Raw genomic sequence first — 23,013 nt, forward strand, 5'->3', positions numbered from 1 at the left:
ATTTGCTACCTTGATGTTGAAAGGCTTTCTTTTCCTTCTTAGCTAGTCCTGAATATTCCTAAAAAGCCAGAGTTCTCTGGAGTAGTTACTCCCATGTATTACCCTAAAGAGAAAATATTGAGTCTATACTCTTCCAATTTCCTTTTTGAATACCCTCTACTGTTTTGTTAATGGGAGGTTATGCCTGATCAGCTTGATTTAAATTTTTTGAAGATACGTAGATGAGAGCAACACGTTCAACACTTTTTACTTGCATTTTAGCAAGGCTTTTCCATGGAAGACTGATAGCAAAGGTAAGAGCTCATGAAATCCAAGGACATTGGCCAATTAGATCCAGCATTGGCTGAGTGGCAAGAAACAGAGGGTGATGGTTGAGGGGCGTTTTAGTGACTGGAAGCCTATGTCCAGTGGGCTTCCTCAGGGATCAGTGTTGTAGTCCTTGCTACTTCTGATATATAAATGATTTAGATTTGATTGTAAGAGGGTTGATAAGTAAGTTCGGAGTCATGCAAAAAGTGAAAGTACTAGGGAGGGACTCAAAAGATTGTGCATGCATCACTTCAAAATATCATGACAGGACGTAGGGTGGTACATTCCAGGGGTCTGAGCGATGTGGAGTATGGTGAGATATCTGGCAGAATCGGGCAACACATGCAGCAAGGCCCATTCGACCCTCAGGTCCTCTTGCTCCACCTTTTATGCTTCTCTGAAGTGCCATGGTGAGATTGTTAGGAGGCAGCCTGTGACAATCATTATTGACTTTGAAAAAGCACAAATCGGCTCATCATAATTCAGAGTCCCATTTTCCCTAACACACCAAATAAACAACTTGTCAGGAAAGGAGAGAGAGCACTTGGACAAATTCAGCTCACCATTTGCTTCAAACGACCTCCATGTTGGAAAGCAGAGACCGATATCTCAGGGCACTCTCTACAGGTTTCAGGCACACATGCCCCACATCCACAGACATTAACATCTAAGATGGGCCAGTCTTTTAGAAGCCTCAAGGTCCACGTCCAATCCATTTTCAGGATGCTCCTGCACTTCAATGCAGCAGCTCAGACTGCACTGGGCAATTATCATAGTGATGCTGCAACAGGGGCACTCAGGGACATGCACCCAGCTCATGGATTGCACCAAATTGCATCTCCAGACTCTTTGCTTGCTGTCAAAATGCTCACTCATTCTGAATCTGCATGGATGCTCGCAACATCCTTGTCTTGCCTTGCTTTGCTTTTTTCCATTTAGCCTCTTGGCCAGAGATACCACGTACGGCTGCATGACTGTGCTATTAGAGATACCATGTACTGCTGCATGACCGTGCTATTAGAAATACCAGGCAGAAGTAAGGACTGTAGATGCTGGAAATCAGAGTCTAGATTAGAGTGGTGTTGGAAAAGCACAGCAGGTCAGGCAGCATCCGAGGAGCCCTCCGTCTATTGCTGCATGTCCGTGCAATTAGAGATACCAAGTTTTGCTACATGACCATGCTATTTAGCACAGATACCACAGAAGGAAGCTTGTCACAGTTACCAGCAGGCCTCAGTATGCAAAAAAACCTCCACATTGAAGTTAGTGTAGCACAGGAAGCGATAGATCCTTATTATTGAACTGGTACAAATATTGATTCTATTGAAATCATTAGCGCTCAATTCTCTAATGCATAGTGGTTGCTCGCTGCCTGATCTCCATCAATGAGAGAAAGAGTTTATCTGGGCCTAAGCTCAAGCTCAGCACAGAACTGAACATTTATATTATCGCCCAATACCTCTCCGGGTTCTTACTCTCTGCAGCACCAGCACACTTTATGGATTAAATGCTTTTACAATCTTTGGTTAAACGGTGTGATCAATAATTAGTCAAATACTGAAACTTAAATCTCATAAAAAGTACATTTGCAGGTCAGTTTACTCCTGTGTCAGTCAAAGCTGGTTGCAAAGGCCCCAGAGTCTTTTTACTCCTTTCAGTCCCGTTTGTCAATATTTTATGCACAGTAAGTTAAAATGTGACCATTGCAGCTCAAATAGCAGCATCTGCATTATTTTATGTTACATCTGCCATGGGAATATTTAAGCTTTTAAAAAAATGTTTTAAATGCTTACAATTAAACTGTGAAAAGGATTAGAATTTTCTATTACACTAATTAGCTTTGACTTAACATCAGATTGATCTCTGAACCAAATTCAAATCTGAAGCAATACAAATTTTGCAAACTCAGGCTTATTTGGAAACAATCATCCATTTCGACCAGTTTGATTCATTACATTAAAAGGGGCAAGCCCCATAATGAAAACATCACACATATTCCTAAAGGGACAAAAACCCTGAACAAAATAGAGGGGAAATTCAGATTTTTTGGGTGCACCTGTATTTGAATTCAATCGGTTATTTTTGGTCCAGTTCAGTAATCCAATTCATTGGCTGAACAGCTCATGACAGAAATTTTATGAATTTAACTTGTTCCTCTCATACTACTTGAAAAGTTCCATTATTCAGTATCGATCTGTTTGAATATATTTGTGATGGGAGCAGGTACTTCATTGGATTATTTTTATCCATACACTGTGAAACAACAGCATCCTTGTCTTAGAGATGATTTCAGAAATCCAATTGCACAGATGGAGTGAAAATTCAAGCACAGTAACTTGAATTTACCTGTGAATTTCCTGAAACTAATATTTCCTTTCAGTTGCTACTGTACGTAGATTCTATTTTATATTGGATCTTGCTAAATTCCACAAACTAATAAAGATTGCCATAACATCTGCTCGAGTGCCCTGATTACAAATGGAATTGCGGAGAAATTACGCACCAGAAAGCAGATCACCTTTTTTTACCTGACATACTTATCCAGATATCTCGCAAATGTATCTATGCTATTAAGCTCAAGAGTTCAAGTGGTGATGAGCTCTCCATTCTAATCATACTGATTGTCAGAGACAAACTCAAAACTCTGCTCTGCCAAAGTTATTATAAATAATAAAATATGCAGCTGAGCATTTTGAGGAGAATGCTGATGGGATTGTATGCTGGATTGACAAAAATATTTTAATGGACTTTAACCTTAATAGTTAGAATGAATACAATTACACTTGTGTATTTTCAGTAATGGCTATAAGTTCAATAAACACAGTGCAGGCTGGGATCATTTGCTATATGACAGAGCTGAAGTTCTATTAATATTTATGGTGAATGTGGTGTGTGTTAGGCAATCAGCACATAACAGAATCATACAGACATACCGAAATTTTATGAGTATTTATTTGTGTTTTTAAAGGTTTAGCCTTGTATTTATTTTTGAGCAGTATGTGTTGCTGAAGTAACATTTGCAACCCAGTGATAAACAGAGATTAACTAATAAAGAGAATAATTTCAGGAAGCATCCTGAATTGTCAAGTTGTCTCAATTGTTGATGCAGGACACTCGACGTTCCAGGCATAAGCTTATGCCTGAAATGTCTATTCTCCTGCTCGTCAAATGCTGCCTGACCTGCTGTGCTTTTCCAGTACCACACTTTTCAATTCTGAATTTTCAGCATCTCCAGTCCTGACTTTCTCTCAATTATCGATGTTCCCATCATCAGCAATATTAACTGCTATATGCTGATGACATTTCACTAACCATTCTTAAAGCTTGATACACTTATCTATAATGACAAGGGCATTCTACTATGTCAAGCACATAGTATTTTTCTCAGGTGCACTTATGTTTAAGTGGTTGAACCTCATTAGGATGCAAAGGCAAACAGTCTGAGGCAACTTCAAGTTAATTGTTTTTGTGAGGGAACTTTGCAGATTGACAGTTGCTTGTTAAGTCCTGAAGAAGGGTTACACCCAAAATGTTGACTTCTGCACCTCCTGATGTTACCTGGCTTGCTGTGTTCTCCCAGCCTACTGCCTGTCTACTCCAGGTTAGAAGAAGGCAGAGTGCAATTACTGGCCTATAACACTGGTGGAGCAAACACACATTTCCACCTGGAAGTACATGGCTCCCCCAACCTCTGTTTTGAAAGTTAAAAAAAACATTTGCAGGTGAGAGGTGTATGGCTGCATCAAGTGTGATCTGACTCTGAAGCCATGAGTAACAAAGTCCAACACATGGATTTCTTATCTGACCCCTTTCGGATTCTCAGGTTTCAATCCCAATTTCTCAGCCTAATTCCTCAGTCCACCAGTCCAGTCTCTGCTCTCAATTCCCACCTTCACTTAGTTATGACTTGCTGCTTTGCTAGTAGCAGACAAGCAAAAGTCACTATTTGACTGACTCTTAACCACTGACATATGAGACACACTGATCAATACCCTGCCCAATATTGGACCCATCGACATTTGTGGACCCTTATTTAGATTACTTTTTTGAATTTGTGGTGGTGCATTCAAAATTAGCATTCATGAATGACTAAATCTCCTATTAGATTGATTGTAGAGAATCAGAGAAGAAGTTGTTATAAAACTAATTATCTTCATCACCTTTTGCTTTGGTCCACTGAGCAAGTGAAAATGTTTCTTCACTCCCACCCATCAAACTCTAATTATTTTAAAGATCTCTATCAAGTTAACTCACAACTTTCTCTTTTGAGGGGAAAGAGGCCTAGTCTGTTCAAGCTTTCACAATATTTATTATCTATCACTCAGTCCTGATACCATCTTGCATATATTTTTGCATATTTTTGAACACGTCTATAAACTTTGTTGTAATGTGGAAAGTAGAACTGTACATTGTAAGTATTCATCAATCTACTTGTACTTAATTTTTATCCTTTTATTAAAAGGTCAGGATACATGACAAAGTAATATGCACGCACCATTTTCTTTTATTTATTCCTTCAATGTTAGCATCACTGGCAATTAAGGCTAGCATTGTTACCCATTACGGTGGCTCAGTGGTTAGCACTGCTGCCTCACGGTCCCAGGTTCGATTCCAGCTTTGGGCGACTGTCTGTGTGGAGTTTGCATGTTCTCCCCGTGTCTGCGTGGGTTTTCTCCAGGTACTCCGGTTTCTTCCTGCAGATCAGATGAATTGCCCATAGTGTTAGGTGCATTCGTCAGAGGGAAATAAGTCTGGATGGGTTACTCTTTGGAGAAGAAGGGCTTATGCCCGAAACATTGATTCTCCTGTTCCTTTGATGCTGCCTGACCTGCTGCGCTTTTCCAGCAACACATTTTTAATACTCTTCGAAGGGTCGGTGTGGACTGGTTGGGCCAAAGGGCCTGTTTCCACACTGTAGGGAAGCTAATCTAATCTAATTAATTGCCCTTAGGAAGTGGTGGTGGTTGGCGTTCTTGAACTGCTGTAGTGCATCTGGTGCTGTAAAGGAGATAATTCTGGGATTTTGATCCAGTGACATTTAAGGAATGACATACAATTCCAATTCAGGATGGTATGTAACTTGGAGCAGATATGGAAACAGAGAATCCAGTATCTCCACAAGTCTGTAGGGGGCAGTCTACAACATGCTCTACAAGAGTCTCCCGTATCAGTGAACAACCTTTATGTGCAGGGAAGCTAATACCTGGACAAGACATAATTCTTAATGGATAGAGGAGACCATTGGGAAATAAAAGTAACAGGATTGGTTCCCAGTGCCTTGCGGCAAGAAATTTAAGTCATCGGCTATTCGCTCAAATTCCCTGCCCTGAAAAACTTGCTTAACAGTTTTGTATCATACTTCACCGCTCCCTTAATCCTGTATCAAACAATATTCAAACCATTCAGACACTCCTCTCGAAAAAAAACATGCTGACAATGCAGACTCTGAAGCTGTTTGTTAATCACTCTGCAGACTGGAGTGTTCAATAAAAGAAAGTAATAATTGTTTTCCATTCATTTCTGCCATGAGCCCTTAGTTAACCCCCAGTACTTTTCTTATAAGTCATTTCCTACATTTACTATCAACACTGCGTTCTTCCCAGATTACCTAAGTGCAGAAAGCTGGTCTTTCTCATGTTGGAGCTTTGTTTGTGACTGTATATTTGTTCACATATTATGTGGAACCTGATGACAGGCTGTGTCTCAAGTTACTCCCAAGGACAGTCTGGTTCAAACCCATTGGCCCATGGGTATAAACCTCACTTAAGAGCCTGCAGTAAATTAGTGTCCAAAAGATCTTGGGTTCAAATCTGAGTGAGCCCTGACAGTTTACAGGTAGACCGTAACGTAGGGGCTATGTTACTGCACTAGAAAGCCAGAGAGACAAATGCTCTGGAGACATAGGTTCAGATCCTATCACCACTACTTATAATATTAAGTAAACTTGGTTCAACCATTTTGTTGGCACCAAGGGGACTACTTGTTGAGATGAGGAAGGGGGTTATAGGTGCCAAAGGAGCAGACATGCTGCTGTCATCTTGAGAAAATACCTCACCGATCATTCCTATCATTCCACCGTCAATCTTGGGAGTTGACACCTTCACTGATTTCTAGAAAACAAACTGTAGTCATTTAAAGTACCTGTCCATCCAGCCCATCTTCCTGCCCGAGCCCAATGTATTCCAAAAGACCTGTCTCTTAAGATGCCACCTCGAGTTTCCGCGGCAGAAAATTGAGCTTCCATCAAAGCTGGAAAGAGTGATAATACTAAAACAATAACAGAAATTGCAGAAAAGGCTCAGGACTCTGGCAGAGAAAACAAAGTTAACATTTCGGGTCCAGTGACCCTTCTTTGGAACTGATTCCCTTTGTAAAGGCTGGAATACTGTATTTGAGGAGGTGACCATGTTCTCCCATATGGAGTATACACTGTCATTGCAAGGTGGCACTATACAGGCTAGATACAGATACTGACTGCTTTCAGTTATGGTGTAGAAATTCCTCAGTGGGTTTCCCAATGCCTAGAGCCAATTACTTGTGTGAGTCAAGATAATCTATCCCTCATGGCTGGAGACCAATTCTCATTTCTGTTGCTCAAATGGAGCTGGGACAGAACCTTATCCTCTGATGAGCTGCCTCCTGCAGTAATTCACATACACACTCTCTGTCACTGTCCTTCACCACTCCCTTTAAGGCTACAGTAAAGAGCAGCTAAACTATTCAGGCAACTTTGATATAATGAACATGCTGGTAATGCAAACTCAGGGCTGCCTTTGAACTGCACTGACATAATATGATAAAGGTGCTCGTGCCTGGGAGGGGTACAATGCATCACTGTACATGCTCAGAGACATAATCTTCTTCAAAGATGTTTTCAGTTGAAGACTTATTTGGCCTAGAACAGCATAGAGGAAGGGGATTTTGATGGTGATGAGGAACTAAGCATTTGAGAATGCAGTTTAAGTTATAAATCTCATTACGCATTTATTAAGGGGAATTTAGGATTACAAATAATATGCAGACACTCCACTAAAATAACCCAACAGCCTTACATGATCTGATAGACACTCACAATTTACTCTCAGTTCTGACAGAATTAAGGTTTTCAAACTTGCCTGCTAGTTGCAATCAATCAAATTTGAACAGTTTGAAGAAGAAGCCCAGTTGAACTAACTGGGAAACTGTGCAGGCCATATATGGTCAAACCTCAGGTTTTGCCTGATCAGCTGGCTTAGTCATCGCTCAGAGCAAAAATATCAGATCCAAGACAGGATTCTAAAAGCTTAAACCTTTCAAGCATAAACTTGAATGAAGGTGTAAAATGACACACAGGCTAGAAAGAAAAGTCATTTGTTACTTTTGGCATTTTGCTGTGATACTGATATATATTTTTATCTTTCTTCAACATCTGGATTTGCAAAATTAGAACTTTTAATTATTAAGGGGGAAAAAAATCACAGATGAGAAACCTTCCAATGTTTTTGGTGACTCCCCTAATCTATTTCACTTCTTACTGGAGGGTTCGCCTGACTGTATCAGTCAGTATTGGTAACATTCATAAATCTTAAGCTTCTCATTGGTGGCTTTGATCTAATTCTTGGTTTTTAATTCATAAATTATCTAGCTCTTCAGTTCAACTCAGCTAGGATAAAGAAGTGTGACCAGCCACAAATTCTGTTATCAGCAAATCTCTATTCAAAATAATGAATCTACCATGGCATTGTTCATTGTTCAGGTTAAAGGATACAATACACTGAAATATTTGTTGTGCAAAGAAGAAATGAGTACTTAGATCCTTTCATGACAATTCACTGTAACTGAAAGGTAGTCCCAGTTATATTCAGGGAAATACTGGATTTAATTTTTTGCATTGAAAAATCCAGTATAGTAATAACAAGGTAATGGCCCATGTCTTCCAGATCATCCAAGACTATCGAACTAAAGTTGCATACTGTGAGCCCAGAAAAGTCCCAACGCACTGAACCTGGGGGAGTTGTCTAAATGGGAAATTTGAACTATCAAAGAGCAATTCTCCTGCCTCCTGGGATTGTCCAAAAAGGTCTCCGACTCTGAATTAGAGTAAGAGATTTAAACTGTTTTGACAAAACTTGTCTGGATTGTTGACCAGGAAATTCTAGATGGAAAATTCCTAGTCTATCTCCTTGTGGAGTCTGTTACTGACCAGTCACTCGCACTGATCCCCTGACTCCTCTCTTGATGGCTTGATGTCACTTCCTGACCCCTCGTTGTCTCTCGACATTGTCTCCCAAGCTAATCCAAATACTACTCTACAACCCACCTCACCTACCTGCCACCCTACCTCTTTCCATGGGCGAGTTTCACTGAAGGGTCTGTTTCCCTGCTGTACGACTCGCTGATATCCATTTATGCGCACATTCATCCATTCACTTCCACCATTCATTCACAGATTTATAACACACTGAGCAGCTTTAACAGGAATAAAGCAGATAGAGCTGGGAAAAAGTGGGTGTGGCTTCTGCTGAGCTTCCCATTGCTGCTCTCTCCCTGAAGATTCCTGCCATGATGAGAGTTCTTTTGAAAGTTGCCTAGAGAAAGCATACGCCAACAATTGGAGAGTTTAGATTAGATTACATTAGATTAGATTAGATTACAGTGTGGAAACAGACCCTTCGGCCCAACAAGTCCACACCGACCCGCCGCAGCGCAACCCACCCATACCCCTACATTTACCCCTTACCTAACACTACGGGCAATTTAGCATGGCCAATTCACCTGACCTGCACATCTTTGGACTGTGGGAGGAAACTGGAGCACCCGGAGGAAACCCACGCAGACACGGGGAGAACGTGCAAACTCCACACAGTCAGTCGCCTGAGGCGGGAATTGAATCCAGGTCTCCGGCACTGTGAGGCAGCAGTGCTATGGTATAATTAGCATCAAATCAGTGGCAGACACAAAGGTTCTGAAAGTGATTGGTAGAATCTGTTTTTGAAATGAAGAGTAACGGTCAACCATGCACTGCGGAGAATTCATTTCATTCAAATGATACCATGGATCTTTTGCATTCTCTTTAATGAGCAAAGAGAGAGAGTCTGGGTTTAATGGCACATTTGAAAGACAGTACAGCCCTCCCTCACCACTAAACTGTTAGCCCAGAGTTTTGTGCTCAGCTCACTGGACAGGAATCAAAACCTACCTGTTGACTCAGTGGTGAAAATGTTACCCATTAAACGTGGCTGAGACCAGGAAGAAGTAAGGTTCATGCCTTTAAGAAATATATGCTTTGACAGGACTTTAATTATTCCATAGATATATCGCTTATTAAAATCGGGCAATATTATTCCTAATGTTCATCAATCCCTTACACCATTTACTTGTATGTTGATTGAATCCTGTGCTGGTGCTGCTGGTTCCTGCTGGTAAGTGGGAAGTTGACAGTACGACCAAAATGATCTTGACCAACATCAAAGGACAACAGCTGGAAAATCAATTTGTAGCTGGCTAAATTGATCTGGTAATATTTTTTTTTAAACATTCATGGGTTTTGGCTTCACTGACTGAGCTAGCATTTATTTCCCAGCCTGAGGGGGCCTTCAGAAAATGGTGGTGAGCTGTTTTTGTGAAACACTGCGGTCCATTTGCTGTAGGTAGACTCACAATGCTATTAGGGAAGGGAGTCTAGGATTTTGATTCGGCAACACTGGAATAATGGCGATACATTCCCACGTTAGGATGATAAGTGGTTTGGAGGGGAGCTTGAAGGTGATGGTGTTCCCATGTATCTTCTGCCCTTGATGGTGGTCTTGGGTTTGGAAGGTACTATTGTAAGGAGCTTTTTTGCCCACATCCCATGAATGAACAAAGTAAAACCTTGTGTGATGTGGATGTTACTTGCCACTTGTTGGCCCAGGCCTGCATATTGTCCAAGTCTTGTTGCATTTAGACATGGACTGCTTCAGCTTCTGAGGAGTGATGAAAGGTGGTGAATACTGTGCAAACATCAGTGAACATCCCCACTCTGACCTTATAATGGAGAGGAGGTTATCAATAAAGTAGCTGAAGATGGTTGGACCAAGGACCCTGAGGAATACCTGCAGAGATTTCCTGGAGCTGAGATGACTGACTTTAAATGATTACATGTATGAATCCAACCAATGGAGAGTTTTCCACCTGATTTCCATTGACTGTAGCTTTACTATGATTCCTTTACGGCACAGTTGTTCAGACAAGCTTACTGTTAAAACAGTGGTTCGCAGCACACTTCTGTTACTTAGTTCTTTTGTCCATGTTTGAACCAAGGCTGTAATGAACTTAAGAATGAGTGGCCCTAGTGGAACACAAACTGAGCATCACTGAGCAGGTTATTGCTAAGCCAGTGCTGATTGATAGCATGGTCAATAACTCCTTCCTTCACTTTACTGATATTGAGAGTAAACTGATGAGCTGGCTGGATTGGATTTCATTGAGTCATACAGCACGGAAACAGATCCTTTGGTCCAACTTGCCCATGTTGATGGTTCCCTAAACTAAAATAGCCACATTTTCCTGTATTTGGCCCCAACCCTCTAAACCTTTCCTATTCATGTACCTGTCCAAATATCTTTTAAATGTTGTAACTGTCTCTGCATCTACCACTTTCTCTGGAAATTCATTCCACTCACACACAACCTTCTGTGTGAAAAGTTGCCCCTCGGGATTTGTTCTGCAATTTTGTGCACAGGATATGACAAGTTTCCACCTTTTGGGGTAGATGCCAGTTTTGCAGATGTATTGGAACAGCCTGGCAAGGAGGGCAGCACTTTCTGGAGCACAAGTCTTCAGTACTATTGTCAAAATGTTGCTCGCAGTAACCACTGACTTCTGTCATTTCTTGATATCACGTGGTGTGAACTGATTTGGTTGTAGATGCTGAGCTCCTCAAGAGGAGGTCTTTCCTCTTGATATCATCCACGAGTGCACCAGTGTGTGTAAGGAGGCCATTCAGCCCAGTGTGTTCAGTCTGACCTTCTGAAGAACATGCCTCCCAGACCCACCCTGCCCCCACCCTATCCCTGTAACCCTGCATTTCCCAAGGCTAATCCATCTAGGTTGCACATTCCTGGATGTTATGGACAATTTAGCATGGCCAATCTACCTAACCTGAAAATCTCTGGAATGTGGACTGAAACCGGAGCACCTGGAGGAAACGTATGCAGACACAGGGAGAATATGTAAACACCACACAGACACTCACCCAAAGGTGGGATCAAACCCAGGTCCCTGGTGCTGTGAGGCAGCAGGGCTAACCACTGAGCCAGATGCAGGAACATAGGAATATCGAAGTACAGTTCATTCTGCTAGAAAGTACGTTTCTTTTACGAAAATTGGCTGTAATGTGATTAATGAACTGGGACACTGTTTCTAAAGCATGAACTTTTAAAATATGTGCTGGCTATAGCGCGATTACATCATCCACACTTTAGTATTGTTTCTAAATGTGACGTTTCTATAATGCAGCATTGCACAAGAATGCAGCCATTGCATTATAGAATAATTATCTGTAGCTCTTTATTTAGGTTTCTAGTTATCATTCTCTTTCCAAGGTCATATTGCACACACTTACACAGCCATTTAGTATTGTTTGGTCACCACACACATCCCATCATAGATCAATACTGATTATCTTGAATACACATAGGATCCACCATGAGAAAGTTACATATGATGCTCACTTCCATCTCTTACTGGTGAGGTAGTGCTCAAGGTTTTGTTGTATGCTCCTTTTAAATGGTAGCTAAAGCCTTTTTTGGAATTTGATGCACACTACTAAAGTCTATAATTTTGTGGTGCTGGTTTTGAATCAGACATTTGCTGAAAGAGGCCTCTTTGGTTTGTATCAAACAGGATGGGCCCCTCCAGCAAGCTTCAGTCTTCTCTTACAATCATAGCTAAAGATAGCAATGAATGCAGCAGAGAATTGCAAGCAGCACCACTGATCCTTTAAGACAACAAATAAGAAATCCACACATCAAACTGTTAGTAGAAATAGTGTTTTGATATAACGCTTGTTGAAGAACCTCAAGGTAGTCGTCATTTTCTCTTTCTCTTGGTATCACACTTATTATTGATTAAAATCAACAATAAAAGCCCCTTTTAAACAGTTTGAACCTTCGCTGCTTGGCAGCAGCATTGAGTAATATATACATTTTAATTACATAGTGCAAACATTATCCACTTCTATTTGGTACTGCCCTTTATGCAAATGCAATAAAAAAGAGTTTTACTTTATCAGAGAAAAACATGCATTGATGTAGGTTTCAAGTCAAGAACAGTGCTCCTTTTAGACTCAAACCATATCTTTGTTTAACATCCTGTCATGTTTGTACAATGGCCTACATTAATCATCATTAACTTAATCAGAAATGACCATATGGGTAATTAAATTGCAAGCTGGTGGAAGCACTGAAGAAGTTGCCTTACATGACTATAGTGGCCTGTGTTTGTACCTGCTGTGCAATTGCATTACAGCTAAGCACACAGGACTGCAAGAACCATAGCAACCATTCTAAAGTTGTCCTGCTCAATGAAAACAGACGACAAAATTTCCAATGTGCCCTCAGAGAGCATCCTTCAATGATTTTGCAGTTTAAGTATATTGCAAACCCATTATCTAAGGGATTTATTAGGTACTTTACTGCTGGTTATGAACGTTAGAAGTTTGAATTTTTAATTGCTTAATATTATTGCAGAGGAGGAAGGTGAGTGTATTGAACTTTTAACATCCATTTTAAAGTATGGTACCAATGGCAAAGCTGACATTTATTGTATATCTCTTTTGTCTTTGGAATTATAGAACTACAGTCCATATGGAAGCTGATCAATAGATTCTTGGGATTTCAGTCGGTTGGGATGAGTGGAGTTTATTGATTTTTAAGTTAATTTTTTTGCCACGGGTTGCTCTTTGAGAAAGTTCCAGAACTTTTCTGGAACTTTCTGATCGTCGACAGAAGGATTGAATGTGAGAATTCTGTAAAGCCCTTCCTTGCCAATGGCTTAGTAGATTTTTAATCCTCTTTTTTTTCAGGATCATGTTGATCTGTAAAATAAAATTGCATTTCTTGCCTGACCCTGCAAATCAAAGAGAATCAGTGAAATTACCTCAGAATTTTAATTTCCTCTCATCGCATATTCCAAACTTCACAGACAAGGTATTTCCACAAAAGAGATTTACTCAAGAAGGCCAACCCATATGTGTGGCATTTATATATTATACACATTTCTATTTGATACATAGATTTAATACATCAATATATTTACAAATGATACAGCTTCAGTTCTCTCAAACATGCTTTCTCAGCAAAACCTTGCCTACTACGATACCATGAGCCCAGTAAAGTTATGATTCTTGAAATAAGCGCATTACTAAATAGCCGAGGTGTGTGACCTTTGCAAGAAGAAAAGCCTTTGCTTTTCATTCAAATAAATTGTCATCTGTGCAATGTCAACTACTCCAAAACAGAATGACAGACATTCATTCTGGTGTTTGACATTATGCGTTTTCACACAACTTACCATACCACACTTGCAAAACATTTCAACAAATGTGTTACAAAGTGAGACGTGACCCATATCACACAAGAGTCATAGAGTCATAGAAGTGGACAGCATGGAAACAGATCCTTCGGTCTAACTCATCCATGCTGACCAGATATCCCAACACAATCTAGTCCCACCTGCCAGCACCCGGCCCATATCCCTCCAAACCCTTCCTATTCATATACCCATCCAGATTTAAATGTTGCAATTGTACTACCCTCTATCACTTCCTCTGGCAGCCCATTCCACACACATACCAACCTCTGCGTGAAAAAGGTGCTCCTTAAGTCTCCTTTATATCTTTCCCCTCTCACCCTAAACCTATGCCCTCTAGTTCTGGACTCCTCCACCCCAGGGAAAACACCTTGTCTATTTACCCGATCTATGCCCCTCATGATTTTATAAACCTCTATGAGGTCACCCCTCAGCCCTCAACGCTCCAGGGAAAACAGCCCCAGCCTATTCAACCTCCCCCTATAGCTCAAATCCTCCAACCCTCCAATCCTTGTAAATCTTTTCTGAACCCTTTCAAGTTTCACAACATGCTTCCAATAGGAAGGAGACTAGAATTGCACGCAATATTCCAAAAGTGGCCTAACCAATGTCCTGTACAGCTGCAACATGACCTCCCAATTCCTGTACTCAATACTCTGAACAATAAAGGAAAGCATACCAAACACCTTCTTCATTACCCTATGTACTTGCAACTGTACTTTCAAGGAACTATGAACCTGTACTCCAAGGTCTCTTTGTTCAGCAACACTCTTTAAGACCTTATCATTAAGTGTATAAATCTGCTAAAATTTGTTTTCCCAAAATGCAGCACATCGCATTTATCTAAATTAAACTCCATCTGCCACTTATCAGCCCATTGGCCGAACCTGGTCAAGATCCTGTTGTAATCTGAGAAAACCTTCCACTACACCTCCAATTTTGGTCATCTGCAATTTTACTAACTATACCTCTTATGCTCATATCCAAATCATTTATATAAATGAGGAAAAGTAGAGGACGAGGCACTGATCCTTGTGGCACTCCACTGGTCATAGACCTTCAGTCTGAAAAATATCCCTCCACCACCACCCTCTGTCTTCTATCTTTGATCCAGTTCTGAAGCCAGATGGCTAGTTCTCCCTGTACTCCATGAGATCTAACCTTGCTAACCAGTCTCCCATAAGGAACTTTGTCGAATGCCTTACTGAAGTCCATATAGATCACATCTAATGCTCTGCCCACATCAAACCTCTTTGTTACTTCTTCAAAAAACTCAATTAAGTTTGTGAGACATGATTTCCCACACTGAAAGCCACGCTGACTATCCCTAATCAGTCCGTGATTTTCCAAATACATATAAATCCTGTCCCTAGGATTCCCTCCAACAATGTGCACACCATTGACATCAGGCTCACCGCTGTATAGTTCCCTGGCTTTTCCTGGGGATTTATCCACTTTTGTATGTTTCAAGACATCCAGCACTTCTTCCTCTGTAATATGGAGATTTTGCAAGATGTCACCATCCATTTCCTTATATTCTTTATCTTCCATGTCCTTTTCCACAGTAAACACTGATGCAAAATACTTGTTTAGTATCTCCCCCATCTCCTGCGTCTCCATACAAAGGCTGCCTTGCTGATCATTGAGGGGCCCTCTTCTCTCCCTAGTTATCCTTTTGTCCTTAACGTAGTTGTAAAAACTCTTTGGATTCTCCTTAAACCTATTTGCCAAAGCTATTCATGTCCCCTTTTTGCCCTCCTGATTTCCCTCTTAAGTATACTCCTCCTGCCTTTATACTCTTCTAAGGATTCACTCGAACTATCCTGTCCATTCCTGACATATGCTTCCTTCTTTTTCTTAACCAAACCTTCAATTTCTTGAGTAATCCAGCATTCCCTACACCTACCAGCCTATCCTTTCACCATAATTGAAATATACTGTCTCTGTACTCGAGTTATCTCATTTCTGAAGGCTTCCAATTTTCCAGCCGTCCCTTTACCTATGATCATCTGCCCCCAATCAGCTTTTGAGAATTCTTGCTTGATACAATCAAAATTAGCGTTCCAACAATTTAGAACTTCATCTTTTGGATCTGGTCTATCCTTTTCCATCACTATTTTAAAATTAATAGAATTATGGTCACTGGCCCCAAAGTGCTCCCACTGACACCTCAGTCACCTGCCCTACCTTATTTCCCAAGTGCAGGTCAAGTTTTGCACCTTCTCTAGTAGGTACATCCACATACTGACTCAGAAAATGTTCTTGTACATGCTTAACAAATTCCTCTCCATCTAAACCCTTAACACTATGGCAGTCCCAGTCTATGTTTGGAAAGTTAAAATCCCCGACCATAACTACCCTATTATTCTTACAGGTAACTGAGATCTCCTAACAAATGTGTTTCTCAATTTTCCTCCGACTATTAGGCAGTCTATAATACAATCCCAGCAAGGTGATCATCCCTTTCTTATTTCTCAGTTCCACCCAAATAACTTCCCTGGATATATTTCCAGGAATTTCCTCCCTCAGGATAGATGTAATGCTATTCCTCTTCTCTCCTCCCTCCCCTTCTGTCCTTCCTGTAGCATTTGTATCCTGGAACATAAAGCTGCCAGTTCTGTCCATCCCTGAGCCATGATTCTGTAATTGCTATGATATCCCAGTCCCATGTTCTTAACCATGCCCTGAGTTCATCTGCCTTCCCTGTTAGGTCTCTTGCGTTGAAATAAATGCGGTTTAATTTATCAGTCCTACCTTGTTCTCTGCTTTGTCCCTGCCTGCCCTGACTGTTGTAAGTGATTGGTTTATCAAAAACTGTTTAAAGAACTACATGTTGTCATGCTTATGAGGGAAACAGTGAAAGTCAGGTTGAACTAAATATAGCTGAGCTGGAGAAATGCATGAAATTGAAATTTTTTTCTGTTGTCCACTAAAAATAATAGACTGTCCAGTTAAAAAGAACAGACTGCTGGAAACTCTATTTCAATAGTTCTTTTTAGCCAACTGCTCCAAGTATGTGATAGCAATCCAAGGTTTGTTCTCCTTCCCGTGTGGAAGCACCTGGACTCTTCCCACATATTCCCCAGTGCAACAAAGAAGATGTTTACACGGCAGCTTCAGCACAGCTTTAAGTAGATTCTATTTAACAATGATAATGGCGAGGGTTTTACCAAATTCTCAGTGAAGCAGAACCTTGTACTGGGGTTGGGACGGGAGTGGGAATGTTAATGTCACGCCATTGGAGTTCATTTGGCATCATCTGGAGCGACAGTCCGTGCCAACTGGGTAGACAGAGTCCGTGCAGAAACCAGTAACTTGTTATAAATATATATAGGATCAATTAAAACATTCAGACATTTCAGCCATTACCATTGACACACACTGACTTTTTTTTAATAGAAAAAGTATACGCCAAGACTAACAGTGTGGGAATCCAAGAAACTTGGAAACAAAACAGAAAACAAGATAAATCAGGAAATTATGATTGTATAATGCCAAGATGAATTTAAACGCACTTTGGATTGTAGGAGGGAACGAGCAATGAGGAAGAAACAAAAAAGTTACAGTTTTGGATTACAGCATTCAACAGGGCAATGAGTCTTTAACACAAAAAAACTGTTTGGAATAGGAAGAGTATGTAAGATTAGTACGTCCAGTTTAAAAAGAGCAAGTAAAGGACGTTCAAAGCAACAGTACCCAAAATAGCACCAGTATTAATGAAATAAGCAAAATTCTAGTAATGACTTTCCTTAAATAATTCATTCAATGTGTATTGCTGGTGAGGTCATCATTTATTGATGGTCACAATGTTATTCATGTTCAAATACTCCAGCAGAATGTATGGTTGGTACTATCAGATTAGGGGTTGTCAAGCAACACAACAAGATTTTTGCATAGTTTTGCTGCACCTTCATGCAACATCAATGAAGAAAAGCTTACCATCCCCAACACAACTTACACTCAGAAGGCAAGTGAAATTACTTTGTCAAGCAAAGAGTTATTTAATCATTCCAAGGAATAGGACATTATTCTTCATCAACAGAATTGGTTGAAAGACATGCACAATGAGTGACCAGGTCAAGACGTATCAAAACCGCATGCAGGGCAAAGACAGCAAGTTGGAGATGCAAACCCAAATCGATACAAGCTAAGGTTTCTAAAACATGCAATCAGACCAGACCATACTCAACATGGTACTATATTGTAGGCACAGAAGCCAGCTCAGACCAATGTATAGCATAACAATCATTTGTAAAGAGAGTGAGAAAGAAGACTCCAATGATGATTGTGATGTTGATGTTGATTGACAGCTCCTGCTCCTCGGATGCTGCCTGACCTGCTGTGCTTTTCCAGTGCGACCCTTTTCGATTTTGACAGCTTGCAGTAGCACGACAATCAAGTTGTTAAACAAATACAACAGAGAACAACATACCTCTCCAAATGGGTATATGATCAACAGATCAGGGCAAGTTCTCAAGCTTCCAAAACATTACATCAAAGTTTGAAATGTTAGTCTGTAAACACTGCTTTACCTGTTTCCATTATTGTTAAATTGACAAAGCACATCCATGTAAAACCACCAGTTTGAAATAAGCTATTATCTTTGAAATAAAGGGATTGTTGTGTTATGTCTCGCAGTCACTATGTCAGAGACATGCTCATAATATTATCACTGTACTGTAGCATGTGACCTGATGGCCTAATGATCACCTACTCCACCTACTCATTTGAAGCATGCAGCTCTATTGTACCCGATTAACTTAATTTCAATCCAGACACCTGGACATTTGAAATATGTAATGTTTGAATGTAACAGCTAGCTACAATAAGGTTCTGTGGGATTTATTGATACCACAAAATCCAAATTCATTTTCTTATGTTTTAGGCCATATCATATACATTGCCTCATCAGGCAAAATATCTTGCTGAAGACAAAAAAAGTGCATCATATCTGGTGAAGGTGCTCTATAGGCCAACTTGTTCAGGAGTTCTGTGATTTTGACCTAGTACTGACCTAGGAAATTAGATTAGATTACTTACAGTGTGGAAACAGGCCCTTCGGCCCAACAAGTCCACACCGACCCGCCGAAGCACAACCCACCCATACCTCTACATTTACCCCTTACCTAACACTACAGGCAATTTAGCATGGCCAATTCACCTGACCTGCACATCTTTGGACTGTGGGAGGAAACCGGAGCACCCGGAGGAAACCCACGCAGACACGGGGTGAATGTGCAAACTCCACACAGTCAGTCGCCTGAGGCGGGAATTGAACCCGGGTCTCTGGCGCTGTGAGGCAGCAGTGCTAACCACTGTGCCACCGTGCCGCCAATGATTAATGTTCATGTCAAATAGTGAATAATTTCTTGTAGAATTTGAAGATGATGGTGTTTCTGTGGAACTACTACTTTTCTCATTTTAGGTGGAAGAGGTGATGAGTTTGAAAGGTTCTGTCAAAGAAGCCTTTGCAATTTGCCATGGCACATTTGTGGGTAGTACAAAGAGGCGCTATGGTTTTCTGATATTAAAGACCAGTACAAGTTTTGCCAAATGGATTGGCTGTCAACTAAATGAACTACTTTGAATTGATTTATAATGAACTCATGTTGCAATTGAAAATTGACAGAAGGAGGAGTCATGAACATTTCAATTCTGAATTATGGCACATCCCAGTGCCTGCATTCAAAAGATCAGGTTGAATCAATTTCATCTATCTTTAACCAAAAATCTAAATGGATGACCTACCTGTTCCTAAATTTCACACCAAAGGAAGGAGGGTGTTCAAAAAATTGATTCATTCCACATGATATCATCAAATGGCTGAACACAATGGATACAGCAATGTTTAAGAGTACTGATAAATCTTGGTTAAATATCAAAGATGTGACCTCTAGAATTTGCCATAATTGAACACCAAGCTGTTCCTGATATCTGCTTGACAATTGTCACAAAACTCATCCGTTTCTTCGAAAAAATGTTCCTTTTCTCAAGCAGACTGGTCCTTGGTTTATTCAGAGGAGTCATAAAACGCTCCCAGCTCCAATTAGACTGGTTTGCTAGAGAGATTAAAGGGGATTGAGAGACCTTTTTGTTTATACGTAATCAGATGAGACTTCAGACCAAAGTGGTCATGTTTTAGAAGTGACCTTTATAATGAAAGGGGAGTGATAGTTCTCTGGCTGAGCAGTTCCATTCAGTCCAGAGCTAGTTAGGATTTCAACAGTGAACTGTGTGGAAACAGTTAGTTATACTCTCTCTTTCTGCCCGTTTGACTTCACCCTGTAAGCATCTGTTCCATTTTCTTTAGTGTGCTTTAAGGGGGTTTGCTTATTGGGACAGTTGTGTATATTCGGAACAGCATAATTAAGCCTAGTTTGGATAGACTGAGTTTTGTAGGGGTTCTTTATTCTGTTCTTTATGTTTCATTATGTCATTTTGTGAATCATTTTTTTTTTGTCTGTTTTAAAACCTGGTAGTCAACCTAGCTAGCTTACTCTGGGTAATTTTTACTGTATACTTACTGAAACAAATTACAAAGTTATGGTCTGGGCTGCCTTCTTAAGAATGTTTTGAGTGGTCTGGCCTAGTCTATAACAGATTGGGGGCTCTTTGCGGGATTTTAAATAGCAAATGTTAGGTGCTAGTGTCTTTATTCTGGGTATTCGTTTGGATGGACGGACAAAGCTTGGGATCATAATGGCTCTTTCAGTCGCCAGAAGTTTTCTGGAAGTGGATGCGGTGACTTTGGAAGTTTTACAAAAGATGAATAAGATCAAGCTGCAGGAATTAGCAGACAAAATGGAATCGGAACTGCCTGCTTCTGTGAGGAAAGGAGCGATAATTACCGCAGTAGCTCAGCATTTAAACTTGCTGGAGAAGCCATCAGAATCTATAGAGATGGTAAGAATTCAATTGCAAATGAAGCAGCTTGAGTTAGAGGACAGAGATAAGGAAAGGGCAGCAGAAATGAACCCAGTTTGAGTTACAATTAAAAACAGAAGAGAGGGAAAAAGAGAGAGCAACAGAACAGAGACAAAAAGAGAGTGCGTTTGAACTTCAGAAACTGACACTTAAAAAGGAAAGTCAGCTTAAAAGGCTGGAGATAAAGGCGGAGGGTAGGCTTAGTGAGGAAGAGAGTGAGGAGGAGCAAACCCCTGGTAGTCAGAAGCCTAGTGAGAAACTGGTTAAGTATTTTCAAGCATTGCCTAAATTTGATGAGAAGGACGTAGAAGCTTTTTCATCTCATTTGAAAAGGTGGATAAACAAATGCAGTGGCCAATGGCAACGTGGGTTTTGTTGATCCAAATGAAACTTGTAAGTCGAGCTAGTGAGGTATTCACATCACTATCAGAGGAGGTATCTGGGGAGTATAAGGAGGTGAAAAAAGCCATTTTAAGTGCATATGAGCTTGGGCCAGAAGCCTATAGACAACATTTCAGGAATCTAATGAGGGACCCAGGTTAAACCTACATTAAGTTTGAAAGGATCAATTTCGATAGATGGATAAGAGCTTTGAAAATTGAGCAAACCTATTCTTAGATTCTTAGATTCCCTACAGTGTGGAAACAGACCCTTCAGCCCAACAAGTCCACACTGACCCTCCGAAGAGCAACCCACCCAGACCCATTCCCCGACATTTACCCCTGCACCTAACACTGCAGGCAATTCAGCATGGCCAATTCACCTAACCTGCATATCTTTGGATTGTGGGAGGAAACCGGACCACCCAGAGGAAACCCACACTGACACGGGGAGAATGTGCAAACTCCACACAGACAGCCACCCGAGGCGGGAATTGAACCCATGTCCCTGGCGCTGAGGTAGCAGTGCTAACCACTGAGCCACTGTGCTGCCCCACGTTGCCCTATGATGCCCTTCAAGAGGTAATTATTTTGGAGGAATTCAAAAATTCACTGCCTGAATTAATATGTACCCATGTGGAAGAGCAGAGAGTTAAAACTGCAAGGTTTTCAGCTGAAGTGGCTGATGATTATGAACTGGTCCACAAAACATGAGTTGGCTTCCAGAATCAATTTCAGTCCATGAGAGATAGCAATTGGTGGAAAGAAAACTCCTCACGTGGAAAGGGAAAGGTAGGTCTCAGTGAAGATCATAAGGACATCTTACCACAGGGTAAAAAAGTTAATAAAAAAACAAATAAGTTAAAAAACTCTGGTGTTTTCTTTATAATAAAGTGGGTCACACAAAATCACAGTGTTGGTGGACTAGGAGAAAGCCAGTTGTAGGAAAACCAGATAAATCTGGGAATTTTGTTGGAATAGTAATAAAAAGCACAAGGGAAATTAGACAACTGCCTCAGAGTGTACAAGATGATCAGAGGTTGATTAAGGAGGAGGTGCCAGATCTGCTTAAAAAACATACATGCAAGGGTATAAAGTTTATTCACATAGGCCAGGAGTAGCAGGTAAAGCAGTTACAATATTAAGAGATACAGGATCTCATGAGAGATAGCAATTGGTGGAAAGAAAACTCCTCACGTGGAAAGGGAAAGGTAGGTCTCAGTGAAGATCATAAGGACATCTTACCACAGGGTAAAAAAGAAACCCTTGAGGGGGACAAATAAGTTAAAAAGCTCTGGTGTTTTCTTTGTAATAAAGTGGGTCACACAAAATCACAGTGTTGGTGGACTAGGAGAAAGCCAGTTGTAGGAAAACCAGATAAACCTGGGAATTTTGTTGGACTAGTAATAAAAAGCACAAGGGAAATTAGACAACTGCCTCAGAGTGTACAAGATGATCAGAGATTGATTAAGGAGGAGGTGCCAGATCTGTTTAAAAAATATACATGCAAGGGTATAAAGTTTATTCACATAGGCCAGGAGTAGCAGGTAAAGCAGTTACAATATTAAGAGATACAGGATCTTCTCAGTCTGTATTGCTGAAGGATGGGGAGTAATGTATTCCTGAAGGACTCTTGCCAGAAAAGGTACTAGTAACAGGAATTCATGGTGAGACAAAAAGTGCTCAATTATGTAAAGTGAGGCAAAAGAGTCCAGAAAAAAGTGGAGAATTGTGGTAGGAGTACTGGACAAACTCTAAGCTCCAGGAATATAACTTGTCCTTGCAAATGATATAGCTGATTCACCGGTAGGCATGCTGCCTACTCTAGTTGAAAAGCCAATGGAGATGC

Source organism: Chiloscyllium plagiosum, chromosome 3 (genome assembly GCF_004010195.1).
Source record: "Chiloscyllium plagiosum isolate BGI_BamShark_2017 chromosome 3, ASM401019v2, whole genome shotgun sequence".
Taxonomy (NCBI): domain Eukaryota; kingdom Metazoa; phylum Chordata; class Chondrichthyes; order Orectolobiformes; family Hemiscylliidae; genus Chiloscyllium; species Chiloscyllium plagiosum.